The sequence below is a fragment of the Miniopterus schreibersii genome (genome assembly GCF_964146895.1).
Source record: "Miniopterus schreibersii genome assembly, chromosome: 4".
Taxonomy (NCBI): Eukaryota; Metazoa; Chordata; class Mammalia; order Chiroptera; family Miniopteridae; genus Miniopterus; species Miniopterus schreibersii.
In genome coordinates this window covers 51,986,815-52,002,014 of record NC_138105.1, presented here as the reverse complement: position 1 = coordinate 52,002,014, position 15,200 = coordinate 51,986,815, and the positions used below count along the sequence as shown (strand labels likewise).

The 15,200-nt window shown below is 35.6% G+C and overlaps 1 protein-coding gene across 13 annotated transcripts in view; it reads left to right on the top strand.

Annotated features, from left to right (window-relative positions):
* Nucleotides 1-15,200, top strand: part of RAPGEF2 (Rap guanine nucleotide exchange factor 2) — a gene marked incomplete at its 5' end in the record, with an annotated part of 216,469 nt that overhangs the window by 140,771 nt on the left and 60,498 nt on the right. The gene's annotated exons all lie outside the window — the stretch shown is intronic.

The following is a 15,200-nucleotide window of genomic DNA, read 5'->3' as shown; positions in this document are numbered from 1 at the left end:
GAGGTTTGAATGAGGGAGGGAGAGCTTTGATTATTGACTTGCTAATAAAATGATTGGTGGGACTCTGACTTCTTAACGCGCTTGAATGGGAGATGAGAGCACAGAATATTTTGATAATGCCACAGTATTGCTGCTTTATAATTAATCCCGTGAGTCAGCTATGCATTTGTCATGCTGGAATCCCACAGGCAGCTACTGCTGTTTGTGAGAAGCACTTTTGTATGGCTGACACCAAGTCTGAGCCTCCTGTTACAGGAATGTGAGTTCTCACAGTGCTAGTTTATGTCACCATGTTGGAAGTTTCTGCCATCAGGCTAATTCATGTGTGTGTGTGTGTGTGTGTGTGTCCCCAAAGCGAAAATGCATAAATTTAGGCAGCTTATATAGTAGTCTCAGTATTTTTAAAATGTCTATTTTCACATCCTAGCATCTAGGAGGTATTATATTAGGGTATAGGATTTATCTTTTCCATATTCTAAAAAGGGTGAGATGTTAAACTCAGAAATGGAGATAAATCGTGGAGGCTTCAAAATGTATAGACAGAAAGCTATGAGTTTAGAGTATGAGATGCTTAGGTTTATGTGTGTAATTTGGTTTTGTTCATTATTATGAACAAAATTATTAACTAAATCCAAGAGCTTTTCCCAGATGAAGTGTCTCTGGTGGCATTTTCTCACTTTTCCAATGACCCACAGGATGATCCTAAGTCAGTAACTGTGTTGGAAGCATGTTATAATGCTGTGCTTAGAGCCCTGCCCCCTCATAATGAGATCCTTGTGGTACCTCACTAATTAAATCTCTTCGGATCAAATCCAAAAAAAAAGACCAGCCTTATACTTAACTTCTCTAATAGGAAAGGTTGTTATAGAGAAGTTCCATTATAGTTCGATTTTATTAACAGGGTCTTTGAAGTGAAGCTGCTCTGTAGTCATGATTTTTTTCAGGGTAAAGTGAGAGTATTACTTACACTATACTTGAAAAACCCTTAGAAGCAAAGTTTAAATCACAGGTTTTTGTTTACCTTTTTCATAAATTTTTTTCTCAAAATGGAGGGAAGTGATATTTATCAATAATAATCTAATTATGAACAAAGAAAATTGTTAAAATTATTTATTGGTGGGGAAGGAAAAAGTACTACTAGATTTGTGAAAGTGAGCATTTGGCACAGATAATACTAAATAGGGCGTAAACTAGAATGTCGAGTGTCCTATTCTGGAAGCATATTTGTTTATATTTTACTGAAATTTAGGGTAATGCTGTGACTAAAGTAACACTAGCCATAAAATAGCTGTGAATCAAGCAATTTCTAGAAAACATGTGAGTGGTGTTTCCCTTTATACTTTTGTTATAAATTGAAGTGGTACTAGAATTTGCCATCTCAGACCATCGTATGGGGCAGAGTGGGCAGCTCATGATATCGAGATCTTGCAGCATACTTGTTGATGAGTCCTTTGGTTATCTAGACTTTGCTATTTCATGAGCAGACCTTTAAGATTTTAATTATATGCGAGGAGTTGAAAGGAGAATAATTACTCTGCCTTGCACATAATAGGTGACTCAGAAAACAGATGTAGAGCAGAAACGAGTGAGAATGCCCTCTTTTGACCAACGAGACTTTATGAACATAATGTCAGAGTTAATTTTAAAATGAGTAAAATTTAGCAAATTTACAAATACTTCCGTTTTTGCTTCTTCAAAAAGTTTGTGACTTTTTAGTGGCTTTGGGAGTGAAATACTGAAAAGAAAAGAAAAGTTAAATTGAGGGCACAAGTAGTAAACTCAGTTACTCTACTTTGTCAGAATCTTCAGATTCTGGGCTTCTATTATTAATTCATTTTCTGTATAGCTTAGTGCATATCTCAGTTGCAGGCACCTGGTAAGTGCACAATAATTAGTTTAATTTCTCTTAATTTAATTTTTGGATTAATGAAGTCTCATTTAACCCTTCAAAGTGGCACATTTTATATATTTTATCACATCTCCTCCCCTTCCCCATTCTGTTTGGTCAGAGACAAATACCTATGTGTCACCCAAAATGTACCCAGCACTGGACTATAGTATTCGTATAGTCATCTAGGTCCTTCAGTCAGTCCTCAGAGGAACCTTGTGATTTTGTGAATTTTGAAAAAAAATTAAAGGAAATTATTAACATTTAAAAAAAAAGTAATACTGCATTTTCCAAAAGACACTTGTGGGACACCAGTTGTAGACTGTTAATAGATATTACATGAAAAAGTTTTATAGGCTCAGTAAGTTGGGGAAAATCTTGGGATAACATTAAAGGTGTCATCACTATTTACCAACCGTTTTGTTTTTTCCCTGCCTCTCCCCTTTTCTGCCTGCCTCAGACTATCTAATGGTAATAATATTCCTTAAGTGTGCTTTTGAAAATTCTGCAGTAGAGGATGACTTTGAAACTTCGTAAATTTAAAAAATGAGTCACTTAAGTCAACTTGATACTATCAAACTGACCATTTATTTTCTATTTGTAAATTTTTTTAAGATATGTTTTTATTGATTTTAGAGAGAGAAGAAGGAAAAGGGATAGAGAGATAATAACATCAGTTGGCCGTCTCCTGCACACCCCCTCCTGGGGATCAAGTCCAAAACCTGGTCATGTGCCCTGACCAGGAATCAAACCCATGACCTCCTGGTTCATGGGACGATTATCAACCACTGCGCCATGCTGGCCAGGCTCTAGTTGTACATTTTTATAGAAATTATGGATATCCATAGTGTGCTATATGTTTTTGTTGCTTCAAAAAGTTTGTGACTTTTTAAGTGACTTTGTTTCTTGATTAAACAATAAATTGAAAAACTGATTAAATAATAAATTTAAAAAGCAGTGTGTATAAGAAAATGCCTTACTTAGATGTAAGGAATAGAAAGCAATAGCTGTCACTTCTTGGGCACCTGTTATATGACAGGCACTATATTACATGTTATCTGACTTAATAGTTAACAACAACCTTCTGAAGAAAGATGTATTATCAACTTTTTGGAGATAATAAAACTGAGGCTTAAAAAGACTTGTAAGTGGTGGAGCCATCACAATTGGAACCCACGTTTGTCTGATTTCACAGCCCTTCTTTAACCATAAACCCATACTATTTCTCCTTATGTGGCCAAATGTAGTCTAAATGAGGTGTGTAGCTTTAGTTATGATAGCTGGTATTAACTAGTGGAATACATGGCTTGCAAAAAATACTTGCTCTTCTCCTGTGACTTTTTTTCCTGACATGTGTGACATTCTAAGCACTGGAATATAAAAGAGCAATAATGTCACAACCAAGATTATTTTATAAAACTTAACAAAAATAGTTTTATCATACTACTTATTGACAGATACCATTGATAATGCATCTGTCCTTTTTGATATTATCTTGACACTTGAGTCGGGATGATCAGGAATAGATGCCACTCAGCCCAGTTCCCTCCTCCTTCTGCATTTTTGGGTTTGGCCCTATCATGTACCATCTCATTTTTTCTGCTTAACTCTTTAAACGTAAACTCGATGCCTCAGCTTCCTTTGTTCCCTTCGTAACTCCCGACAGTCACCTGCTCTCTGTTGGAAGTACTGAGTCTTGCTATTGCGTCTCCCCTGTTTTAGTGAAGGCTCCATCTCTCTTGGAGCCCAACCTCAATTCCCGATCACCTCTGTGAAGCCCATACTGGCCTTGGCTCACGTGTAGCCATAAGTATCAATTTCTTCATTTCATAAGCCTCTTAACAAAGAAGGAGGTAATGTAGCTTCACCGTATGTCGAAAGTCCTGTCGTCTACGTTCTCTCCCTTTACAAACATGTTTTTCCCCGCAACTATGCTGTTTTAATTTAGGACGGGACGGTCCGATTAGAGACACCTCACGCTCCTTCCCCTTTCCTGTTCCCCAGCTTGCGGTGCTCTTGGCTCACCTTTCACTCGCCCCCTGGCTCTTCGTTTTCATCTCCACTTTTTCTGAATAATGATTTAGTGGCACTTAACGCGTCATGCTCAGTGTTATTCTTTTACTTGGTGCTTTTAAATTAGTTTGGTCTTTACAGTTGGATGAGAAATTTTATCTTGAGTGAATGCTCCCCTTCCTTGTGTTGTGTTTTAGGATATGGTTGGAATTCAAATCTGGTTGTGAACTGTTTAAGAATACAGTGCAGACGAGGCATGTCTAGGACGGAAGACGAACGGAGAGGGCCCCAGGCAGGGAGGCGCAGGACACGAGGAACCGGAGGTCATGGGGGGAAATAACGAGATGGGGTGGGTTGCGTTAGGGAGAGCAGGTTGGTCCAGGTGATGGGGAGGGAGAGGTTAGGGTGCCTGTGAAAATTAAAAGGCCACAATTTTGGGGATCCAGCAAAGGCATGGAACCTTCTCTTCTTTTCTATTCCTTTACTTCCTCCCCTTCTGTGTTTAACTAGAATGGGTTTAAGAAGACTCTATTTTAAAAGAAAAAAATTGCTTTTATCTACCATGGCAATTTGACCTTGTCTCTAAACATTGGGCACAGTGAACCTTTAAGATAATTTAACTCATTTTCCTTAGCAATGTAGAAAATAGCACCAAGATTAATTATAGATGTTAAATATTTTATTCCTCTTTGGGGTTAAGACTCCACCTTTTCTTTATCTAATCTTTGTTTTGTTTATAATGACAGATATATTTCCTGAGATGAAATAAACTTATCTCTTGGGGAGGCTTTTCCACTGTGCTAGCTAGCAGAGGAGGCCGGAGAGGAAGCAATATCCTGTTGTTTTATTCAAGGGCAAGGTCACCTTGCCTTGGATTTGGGCCAAGAAACCCTGGCAACAAATGATAAGATTTTTTTTACCTTGTCAGAAGTGAAGAAATATATTTTAGAAACTTTCCAACAGATTGTATACACTACCTACATGTATAGAAAAAAGCTCTATCTCATTGTAGGACATATTGAGGAAAAATTCTTACTTTTAGTCAAAAGAAGAGGTATATTTTTCTTTTTTTGCTTTTAAATATTGTTTAGTAATTGTCCATTTAAAATAGAACTGTATAAAAATAATATCAATTAAAATTAGTGAAAAAAGAAGAATCGGCTTAAAAAAAACAGAGTGCTCAAAATGCATCATTAGAAAGTCAGTTATTTTTCCTCCTTTAGCTGTTTAGCCATAGTAAGATCACTAATCATTGTTTTTCTATCATTTAAAATACAATATTTTATATGTTTGAAATACTAATCTTTAATTTGCATCAAAATAAATGCTCTGTAAAGTTGGTCATGTAGATATAATTATCCCTGAAATATGACCTGAAATTACTCTAGTCCATTTCCTTGATTTTAGTCCTGACCACACTTAAATATTTTATTCGGGTATCTGTTTAGCAATATTTCCAGTGTGACAGTCAGTTTCCTTCAGTTTTTCTGTGTTTAATAATAATCATGTAAAAATTATTTTTGTTAATTTAAGTCCTTAATTATTTTTTAATGCTTACATTACTTTATGTGCCTAGTTTAAAAAAAAAAAAAAAGGAAAGCTTATTCTTGTCATGTCTGTAGCAATCTTTTGTAAACTTTTGAAAACTTTTTCTATTTAGATCAAATAATTATTTCGTTATTATTCACATACTCTGTTTGGATTTTGGTTTGTTTATGAGCTTTTTAAAAAAAAAGATTTTTTCGTTTAAAAACGAAAGACAAACTAGTGTCTGGATGTATACAGAGATGAGAGAGAGAGAGAAAAGGAGGGAGATTTAAATGAAAGTTTGTAAATGAGTCCTCAGGGTCTTATTTTTCTTCATTATTAAGAAGTGGTCTTTATTTTTGAAGCTCTGACACATCCTTGCGATTACTGCCATTTACTGTATTAAGTGCCAATTCTATTAGTACACTTGGGTGTCACACAGAACAGGTTAAATAGTATAGTGCCTATTTTTGGAACATAGATATAAGACGCTTGTACAAAAACATGCAAGAGAACATAAATTCATTTGTACTCTAAAGAACATTAAGAAATGATATAGCAGAGCAACATTCACAGAAGCAACATGTCCCTCTATATAAGTTTTATGCCGATAGTTCTCTTAAACCCTTGGTCCCAGCCCCTGCCTTTCTTGTTGGTACAGAAACACCCTTGCCATGTGGAACTAGTCCATTGTCAACCTCTGCCATTTTCTTATTAACTGAACCTCTAGCATAGGCCTTCTATTTATTATATACGTGTGCCTGTATATAATGTGTATATGATATATAATGATTGATCTCATTTAATTGCAGTCTATGATATGTGTGATGTCTGCATAACTTATCAGTTAAAATCTAATCTATGTGTATTTTGTACATTAAGTCACTATATAAATATTCCCCATATTCTTCAGATCTCTTCATTCCATGTCAGTACACCAGGTCCTCTTTTCTAATTTATACCACATGTTCATTATAAAGGCTATTCTTAGAGACAGCTCAGTCATGGATTAACCTTATGTTTGTTGATTGATAGAGGGGTAGTCTGAAAAACACCTTTAAATTACTAAGAAACATTTTCTTTTTTAGTGAACTCTAGAGAAGTACATTATTGGTTTATAATATTGACTTGGTTTGATTATAAAATGGAACATACCCTCCCCCCATATATATGCAAGCCTTTCTGTAAATATAATTAATCCATAATCTCATTTCTAATCCAGGTATGGAGATTAAACTAGAATTTAACATTCTGCTAGTTTATTTTATGGGTAAAGGCTAATTTTCAGGAATATATGCCCTGTCTCTTGTGATAAATGGTATTTTCTTACTGCTCTATATTAGAGATATAAACATACAAATTACGACAGGGGCGCCATATCTGGGTTATTTCCAAAAGGTCAGCGTCTCACTAATTTTAAGTGCTGGGACACAACTTCACACCTTTCGTAATAGAAGAAGACAATGAAACATGGCTGTAAAAAATGTAGGATTGTCATCTTTTGGTCGCCTCCATTGTCCTAGGAAAAAAGAATGGGTGCAACCAGATATTTTTGCTTTTTAAAGTGTTTTTAATAAGTGAAAGCACTCTTTTATTTTTTTCAGTAATCAAGGAAAATTTGGAGTTAAGTGGGAGTATTGTGACATATAGCATTTCTGTGACATATAGCTTATGGAACTGAGAAGTTTATAGTACCTTTAATATTAGTGAAAAAGAAGGTTGCTTAGAGTTGTCAGTAAGGACTTTGAAGGATTCTGTGGTCACTGGGCCTATAGAGGCTGGGTGGGTGGGGGCGGGGACACAGTTGGCAGAAGTTGAGTGATAAGGACAGTTTGCACCCCAGGATTCCAGTGATTGAGAATGTGAAGGGTGAAATTAACTTTATCTTTATGGTTAATTGATCTTACAATTATTTATTTCCTACTAAAAGTATACTTTTCTTCATTTCAAATGGCAATTGAAAATATGAATGTGTTTTATAATACATTTGTATTATATTAACATATAAGGCTTCTTATTTCTTTTTGAAATTAATTTCATTTGTGAAAACAGTAGAATGTCAAAATCATAGTACTTTAGGGATAACATTTGCCTAAATATAAAAGTAATTTAAAGTTATTTTCTTTAGAAGATACCCTTTTAATAGCTAAACTAATTGTCAGTGCTTGTTTTGTTTTGCTTTATGGTTATTTAGGTGGCAGCTGGGTCTGTGGCTTGTCTGTGTTATTAGTTTTGTGCATGATTTATAATTTTAAAATGCATAATTATATGTTCATTGAACAAAAAATAGAAAACAGATAAAGACAAGGACAGGAAAAGAACAACAATTTTACTACCCAGATAAAACTACTGGTACATATCCTCTTATTATAGAAATGTTGTTTATATTATGAATATAAAATCTGGTAATGATATTTGTTCTAGATTTTACTCACCGAAATATATGCAGAAGATATATTTAAGGACAACTGATTTAAGAGACACATTGTAACTATTATGAAGCTTCTATCATAAGCTGGTTTTTCTACTTGATACTTCTAAAGTTATATATTATAATATGTAACATATAGCATAATATGTATGTATTGTGTATAATATTGTAAATATTGGGAGAAAAGTTATTAAGAGCTTCTTCAGCTATTGTTAGAATTCCATCCCAAATGTAGGAGAGTAAGAATGCAGTGTGATTTTAATAAAGCTTATTAAATACTTAATAAAACTTAATAAAGCTTACCATTTTACTTTTCTGGAAACTTATGCAAAATTTTAAGATATAAGAAATGAATATTAAAGTGTCAAAAGAAAGAGAAGTGAACTTTCAAATTGCTTAGATAAAAAATATAAACATCTGTGACATTTCTATTCTCTCCCCTTTCCACTGTATATTGTGTCTTTTATTACTGAAATCTTTTAATTGTGTTCCTTTTAGTTGGGCATATTCCTAGATATCTTTACCCTTCATTGCCCTATTTTTATTACCCCCCCCCCGAGTTAACAATCTGATATAGATAAGATTTAATGCATGTCTACTGAAGAACAGACATCACATAAGTTGACAGACAGTGATATTAAATGAAAAATTCACTTTGCTCTAAAAAAGATATGGTTATCCAATATCTCTGCTTTCCCTCCTCAGAGCAGACTACTTAAGCTCTATCTCTGAACAGAAGAGGAGAATATAGATTGTAGTTCTTATTTAATGAAAGTGTGTTCAGTGTTAGCTGAATACAATGTGAAAATAAACTGAGTACTTATTAAATTTGTGGCTTGTCAGAAAAGAGGCAAATCTATATTAATATTAAAAACATGGATTAAAAGAAATACATTTTTACATAAGAACACCATTGACTAGTGCAATAGTAGTCACAAATCACTGTAAAAAGTGAACCATACATTAGGATTTTTAAAAAGGCACCAGTGTTACTTACATAACTCATGCTTTTTCATCTGAGTTGTTTTGAAATTCTGTGTTCTGCTTATTTGCCTTTTGAGAAGAGAAAATTAATAACGAAACCATATATCATGAATGTTTTCTTGTGGGTTTTATCCAGATTTCCATGAAAAAGATTTGGAAATAGGGTTTGAAAATTTTGCATCTGTTTGGAGTAGCATATATTTACATGCTGCGTAAGCAGTATGGACAAAAAATACACAGGAGCACACAGGCAGGAGTGTCACGTGTAATTTGATTAGTCCACAAAGAAGGAAGTAGGACTTGAGCTGTGCCACAAGTAAGCAAGATGTGAAGAAAAAAGGAAATGGGAGAAATTTTTGCAAGGCAAACAGAATGAGCCGAAGCATTGAATGCGAAGTGTTCATGTACAATCAAGGGACATTGAGTGGATCAGCGGGGCCGAGGTGGAGGGACAGCTGGCCGAACCCAGGTTGATTAGGGAGGGATCAGGCTGTAGAACCATTGATTGTCAAGTCAAAGAGTTTTGGCCTAGTGCTGTACATTCCTGTAATAATTAGTATTAGAAAGTTATTAACCGTAGAATAAAGTGAAGTAAAAGTGGGGTGGGGTGGGGGTTGGATCTCTCTTAGAAAGTGAAACTATTCCTGCTAACCTATCTATAAAAAAAACCTAATTTAGGAAATAGTTTGTACATGTGATAATGAAAACTATCATCTGACCAATTGTAACCTTTTTGAAGAAAGTTACTTAAATAGAAGGCATTAATAGGATTAGTAAGAACTGTAGCCTAGTGGTCACAGGAGGGCCCCAGAGCAGGAACTTGGATTTATATTCTGGCTTCCTATCTTCTAGGCAGTGTTTTAAACTATTTATTACCTCATTTTTAATCGTTACAATATAAGTATGTTGTCGTCTTTAAAAAAAAAAATATTGATTTCAGGGAGAGAGAGATAGAAACATCAGTGATGAGAGAGTCACTGATCGGCTGCTTCCCACACGCTCCCCCTGACCGGGAATTGAACCGCGGTCTCCTGGATCATGGGTCGATGCTCAACTGCTGAGCCATGCTGGCCGGGCAGTTGTCCTCTTTTTATACATAAGAACAATCAAGACAGAGAGAGAGGCAAAGTAGCTTTCCCAAAGTTACACAGCTAACACACAGTGGAGCTAGTGGCAGTCTTTTCTCACACACACACACACACACACACACACATGCACATGCAGATCTAATTTTGGAAGCTGCGTGAACTACCTAACCTTTGCTCCTAGTATACTGTTGCAAGGATGGACCAATTTCTTGTTTCCTATGTGTCCCATGGATTATAATTCCCATCAAAAAGATTGAGAACAGGTTATTCTGTCCCCTACATCCAGAGGTGATTTTCTTTAGTATAAGTTTAAAGGGATTTCATGTGTGTGATGTAGTAACTGCCATCCCTATCATAAAATGTACGGTAACTTTACCTCGATCTTGAAGGAAATAAAAGCAATATATTTTATTACCCTTTAAGCTTGGCCAGAATTGCAAGAATACAGCTCTGTATTGAGTAATTCTTTAACACTTTACATGAAAGTTTTCTCTTGTTAATTTAACCTTTTGTGGCAAGGACACCATGTTCAACTGAGATTTCCCACCTGTGTGGTTCTCCAGAGGTGTTTCACATTACCCTGGTTTTAGACTTGAATCTAGAAAAGAATCCTGTTTTTGACTTATTGTTTGGGTGATACGATAGCTTTTAACTTGTTTTCAGTTAGACAAGTAATTTGTAGGGAGCTCATTTTAGCATATGGCCAGATGAAAGAGTTTACAGAAAAATGAATAATAATTAGGTCCATTTTTATTACAAATTCTTTAACCTTCATCGCTATAACACATATTCGTGTGGCTGTGGAATATAATTATACTTTTTAGAAAGCTTTATTAAAATATACTTTAACCTGGCCACAACAGAGTGCCCTGAAATTAAATGATCATGGTCCTGCCGGCATTGAGAACAGTCTTTTCTCGGCGGCGCTGATGGCCCTAGGCTCAGGCAGGCAGGATGGTGGGCAGGTCTTTGTCGTAGGCAGGATCAGAGAACGGCTTTCAAGGCTGTGTTTCAAGTACTGGCTTTGTTAGCCATGGGAGTATAAATTTCTTTTTTTCTCTGTTTTGTTCCTGCCTTTAAGTGTTATCCAAAGATTCTATGGAAAACAATATTGCCTTCAATTGGTTATAATGAAAATTAATGTGTGGCTTCGAAGTGTTACCCTGAGCCTGAGAGCAAGCCAATGGTGTAGCAAAGCTTACTAACAGCGCACATTCTCGTCATCCTCAAGCATGCCGTAGGGATATTTACGGCAAAATCCGCATTATTTCATCTGCGAACCTTTCCCCATAGTAACAGAAAAGAACTATTCCAATTAGGTCTTTTGCATAGTAAAACAATACATTGCTTTACATACAAAGACGTTGCTTTGGACTCGCTGTGCAACTGTTACGTAAGTCATTTAACTTCTTGAAGTTTGCTTTCTCACTTCAAGATGGAGATCATGACTACAATACCCGTCTCCTTCACAATGCTCTCTTGAACACTATTAATAATGATAGTAATAGTTACAATAATTTTACTAAGTGTTTTACATATATTATTTTCTTTAATCATCAAAACAATAACTAGGAGTGAAGTGTGAGATTCTCTATTTTACAGATTAAGAACTTGAGGTTTAAATAAGGAAAATAGAAGAAGAATTAATGTCTCAGAATCTTTTTGCAAACTGTAAAGCCCTTGTGAATGTCAGTTATGGATGTTAAATTATAGTGCTCCAGAGTCCTCATCTGTGTGTTGGAATCCTAGCTCTTTGTAGCTGTGTGACATTTAGCAGGTAACCTCAATGTTTGGAACCATTTTTCCTGGTCTGTCAAGTGCTGTTAATGACACGTGCTTCATAGGTCAGTTGTAGGGGCCTGGCACACAGTGGCGTCCATGAGTTCGATTCCTACTTTTCCAGCTAGAAAATTTCCCCTTTCTTGGTTTTTAAATAGGATGTTGACACTGATTCAGAGATATATTTTTCTTTATCTAATTTTAAGTTCATAGATCATGGTTCTCTGTGGGACATCTTAGGTCAGTTATTTGCCTTAAGGTCCTTCATTAGTGACTTTTTGCAAATTGGTTCTGGTTTCCAAAATAGCTCATAGTTGCCATGAAAAATTTCTGTTAAATTTTCCCTAAGTACTTAAAAAATTTCTTCCACTTATTAAGTGATTTTTGTGCAAGTAGAGCTGCTTAGTAAGACGTGTCTTTGTAGTCATTTCGCGCGCGCACGCGTGTGTGTGTGTGTGTGTGTGTGTGTGTTTGCAGGGAGGTATTTTTAGATAGTTTAGCTGAACAGCAATCTGACGTCTTTAGAGAAGACATCAGTTCATTATGTGGATACAAATTCTATGCTTTCAGCTTTTATACACCAAGTCTTAATTTAAATCTGTTCTTCTTGCCTTTTCTAGCAAAAGAGACTATATCATGGTATGTATTCTATTTCTTCCTAAGGCTGACCTTTCTAGTTACCCTTTGCTTTGAGAAATGATCAAAGTAGAAATGCTTTTATTTGCTCACAACTCAGTATAGCTTTATAGAAGCATGGAATTTTGGGTCATATTTAAATATGCCATTATATATTATGCTACACAGTGTTTTTCTATTGCAGTGTGATTCAGGGGATTTAAAATAGTCATGGGGTTTATAAATGTTGCTTTCTTTTAAGTAGAACAATTTAAAGGCCAGGATGTGGGAGTTCTATACCTCTTAACTGCACATATTGCTTTGTTGGTCAAAAATGCCTTTTGCTTTGTGAAAGATAATTTAATGTTGAGCATGTAAGAGGGATGTGGTTATTTGGTTTCTTGTTGCTGAAAACAGTGTTAATATTAAGTTACAATAATATTTTCTTTTATCTAGTTCTTTTCACTTCTTGAAAATCTAGGAAAAGAAGCTCTTACAGCTTAAGCAAATTAATGTTAGTTGTTTGCAACACTTGTTCTCACAGAAGGGTGCCTTTGGTTAATAATAAACACAGAACTTATATGTGTGTTTTCCTAATTTTACTAGAGCTAATTTTGGGAAACTATTCATATAGAAGTTCAAAAGATTTTTAAAATTAATTTCAAACTTATGTTCTTTATCATTTTCCAAAATTCAAAATTTATATCTACTTTATGTCAATATGTCGAAGCTTGAGTGAAAACTTTTATTCATTCAAATGTGTTATCTGCATGGTGTGAAACAGCCAGGATTTAAAGCGTGGTTTTTAATTTTTAATGTAGTTATTTGATAATATTTGAACCAATTGGAATTTTAGTGATATTTTCATTATTTCAGTGGAATTCCTCTTATTTTACTTTATTTTGTAAACATAAAGCATTATCATAGAGAGATGAGTTACTTAACCTAAAGAGAGACATGATCTTGGAGAGTCAGGTTAATTATGGGCATCTCTCTGAAGATGTGGAGATCTTTCATTATTCAAGAAAAAAAAACATTAAGTTTTACGCATGTGTATATATGTGTGTGGGAGGGTGAGACAAGACATTTTGTAGTATGAAAAACAAAGTAGAAATCTTAAAGATTTTTTTTAAAAAAAACAAAACACCTTTTTTGTTCTTAAAAATTAGTGGTGTTATGTAACCATTTAAGAATTTAGCTGAAGCCTAATATTAAGTGACTCAGATTCCTAGCTTCTTAATGATGCTTCTTTACAGTGAAATTCAAGCAGTTGCCAGATTCTTAAGCCATGAGTTCATTCTCTCTCCTTGCAAAATTTGCATGCAATAAAAATTGAGAATCTGTGCCAAAAGAGGTGTTAGTGCTGAAATTCTTATGTGCTAAGTGTAACATATTTTATGTTAGGCTGTTTCTCAGGAAAATCATCTGTATTTCAATTTAAGAAAAGTGATCAACTTCAGGCTAAATATCCTTTACCAAAAAGTAACATAAAAGCTCCCAAATCCAGCTTTATTTTCTCCTTACTCCTCATAGCACCTCCGCCAGAATTGCCATTGTTTCAGAATTGTTTTCCCCAAATCAGTTGAGAAAGGCACCTGCCTTCTTCTAACGCAGAAACACACTAGCCATATCAACTAGGCGTGCTATCGTGTAGACCATGTGTTTTCTTGTCTCACCGCTGACTTAGAGGGGACACAGACAAGCTTCTTCTTGCACACGTAACCCTCAGGAAGCCTTCAGGTATTATTACGAAACAATACTTCAAGATTTTTTCCTAAGGTATGTGGCAATTCTAACGAACCTCAGGAGAATACTCTTTGGAAATATTTGCTCTTCCACCCCCAACGCACACAACCCTACCCCACTACACACACACACACACACACACACACACACACAGCCAGCCATGTGCACTGAGATGAGCGAAGCAGTGTCCTGGGGATATGCATGTAGCGCCTGACTTCTTTGTTGCCGAGCAGGCAGCAAACTCTTACGGTTCTCCAGTCTTCCTCATCTCATCATCACTGGCATTACCATCTATTCAGATATTGAAGCCCAAAACCTGTGAGTTATCTTTGGTTCTTCAGGTTGCCCCAAACGCCATATTCTTCAGCAAATCTTATCTGTTCTACTCTTCTTACCATGATTTTCTCTATCTCCATTATTATCACCCTCATCCAACCTGTTGTCATGGTCTCACTCGGACTCCGTGTCCCCTTTATTTCTAACCTTGGCCTTCACACTGTTCTTCACGTAGCAGCCTGACTTACCTTATAAAATGTGACTTGGACCATGTCATTTCTGTGCCTTGAAAACTCTTCAGTAACTCTCTAGTGCACGTGGATTAAAATCTACACTCCCTACAAAGCTATGCGTGAAATGTCTCAGGCCTTCTCTTCTTACCTCACCTTGTATAGCTCTCCTTTGTATCTGCTCCACTTCAGCTGCCTTGACCTTCCTTTTGTTTCTTTAGCAGACTGAGCTATGGAGTCTTTCCTCTAGTTGTTTCTTTGGACCGAACTCTATCTCCTTTGATCTTAATCTGGCTGGCTCCTTGACTCTCAGGTCTCAGGCATAGGAAGGTCTCCCTGCTAGCCAGTCCAAAGTAGCTACTCAGGCAGTTCTCTTGTTTCATATTATTTAAATTCTCTATTTAGCATTTATTATTATATTTTTGTTCTTGTCATTGTTCATGTTCTTACTATTTATTTGTTGTATCTCCCCACTGAACTGTAAGCCTCATGAAAATAGGGAACTCATCAGTACTCTCTCTGGAGTGTCTCGGATATGGCAAACATGGCAAAGTCATTTAATAAATATTTACTGACTGTGTGAGAGATAAATAAATAAAAAGTTTAAAAATGCAGACATAGGC